Source organism: Apodemus sylvaticus, chromosome 2 (genome assembly GCF_947179515.1).
Source record: "Apodemus sylvaticus chromosome 2, mApoSyl1.1, whole genome shotgun sequence".
Taxonomy (NCBI): domain Eukaryota; kingdom Metazoa; phylum Chordata; class Mammalia; order Rodentia; family Muridae; genus Apodemus; species Apodemus sylvaticus.
Genome location: NC_067473.1, coordinates 140,314,538 through 140,316,668, shown reverse-complemented (window position 1 = coordinate 140,316,668; position 2,131 = coordinate 140,314,538).

Genomic DNA, 2,131 nt, shown 5'->3' with positions numbered 1-2,131 from the left:
GATCAAGTGACCATAGATGTGTGGGTTCATTTCTGGGTCTTCAATCCTATTCCATTGATCTACCTGCCTGTCACTGTACCAATACCATGCAGTTTTTAACACTATTGCTCTGTAGTACTGCTTTGAGGTCCAGGATACTGATTCCCCCAGAAGTTCTTTTACTGTTGAGAATAGCTTTATCTATCCTGGGTTTTTTGTTATTCCAGATGAATTTAAGAATTGCTCTAACTCTGTGATGAACTGAGTTGGGATTTTGATGGGGATTACATTGAATCTGTATATTGCTTTTGGCAAGATGGCCATTCTTACTATATTAATCCTGCCAATCCACAAGCATGGAAGATTTTTCCATTTTCTGAGGTCTTTCTTCTTCAGTTTCCTTCTTTAGTTTCCTTCTTCAGAGATGCACATTTTCTCTTTAACAAAAGAATTCAGAGGAACCTGCCTGCTTTTGTAAGCACAAACAAAAACTTAGCTGAAAACCAACAAATTGGGAAAAGATCTTTACCAACACTACATCTAACAGAGGGCTTATATCCAAGATATAGAAAGAACTCAAGAAGTTGGACTCTAGATATTCCCCTTAAAACATGGGGTATAGAGCTAAACAAAAAATTTTCATCTGAGGAAATATCAAATGGCTGAGAAGCACCTAAAGAAATGTTCAACATCCTTAGTCATCAGGGAAAAGCAAATCAAAACAACCCTGAGATTTCACCTCACACCAGTCAGAATGGCTAAGATCAAAAATTCAGGAGAAAACAGGTGCTGGCGAGGATGTGGAAAAAGAGGAACACTCCTCCACTGCTGGTGAGGTTACAAGCTGGTACTACCACTCTGGAAATCAGTCTGGCGGTTGCTCTGAAAACTGGAAATGATACTTCCAGAGGACCCTGCTATACCACCACCCCTGGGCATATACCCAGAGTATTCCCCAGCATGTAATAAGGATACATGCTCCATTATGTTCATAGCAGCCCTATTTATAATAGCCAGAAGCTGGAAAGAACCCAGATGTCCCTTAACAGAGTAATGGATACAGAAAATGTGGTGTATATGCACAATGGAGTACTATTCAGCCATTAGAAATAATGAATTCACGAAATTCTTAGACAAATGGATGGAACTGGAGAACATCATCCTGAGTGAGGTAACCCAGTCTCAAAAGAACACTCATGGTAAACAGGTATTAGACTAGAAGCTTGAAATACCCAAGACACAATTCACATATCAAATGATGCCCAAGAAGAAGGAAGGAGTGGCCCCTGGTCCTGAAAAGGCTCAGTGCAGCAGTGTAGGGGAATACCAGGACAGGGAAGTGGGAAGGGATGGATTGAGGAACAGGGGGAGGGAAGAGGGCTTATGGGACTTTCAGCGGGGGGGGGGGGGGGGGGGGGGGGGGGGGGGGGGGAATCCAGGAAAGGGAAAATCACTTGAAATGTAAATAAAGAATATATCAAATTAAAAAAAAGAAAAAGAAAAAAACAACTTAGCTGAGTGGGACCTTGCTCTATCTCCTTCATTAGTAACTTTCTGACAAGCTGACTAATACTGCAGCTATCTCTGATCTTCTAGATCTGAGAACCTTATACAATTCATATTACATCCTTATATTTTGCATAGTTGAGAAATTATATATTATATATTTTCAAACTCATGTTTCCAGAGTTTTTACCCACAGCCTTAAGGGTCTAAGGAGCCTAAAGGTCTCAGCATTTACCATTTTGCTGAGGCATACCCATACCCTTGACACCTGCTACTTCTGATTATCATGGAGTCATTAACCTTGGCTGAGAGAACATTCCCCCAATAAACTTGGCAACTTGGCAGAGAGAATATTTCCTGGAGGAACATGAAAAGTGTATGTATGCATATATATTTTGTGTGTATACACATACACACACACACAAACAAGCCTCACTCCCATAACAACCATCAACCCTAGTGGAGACCCACACCCTGCTGGCTCAGGTCCAGGGGCAAGAACCATGTCATACAGTCCCTTGAATGGCCAAGACGGACCGGCACTGACACTGACAGCTATGGCATTGGTAGCCAGCCAAGGCAATACTGCAGAGTTGGCCCTGGTCCTGCAAGTGCAGGAGAACTGGCAGGCTGACCAACTCAGCTA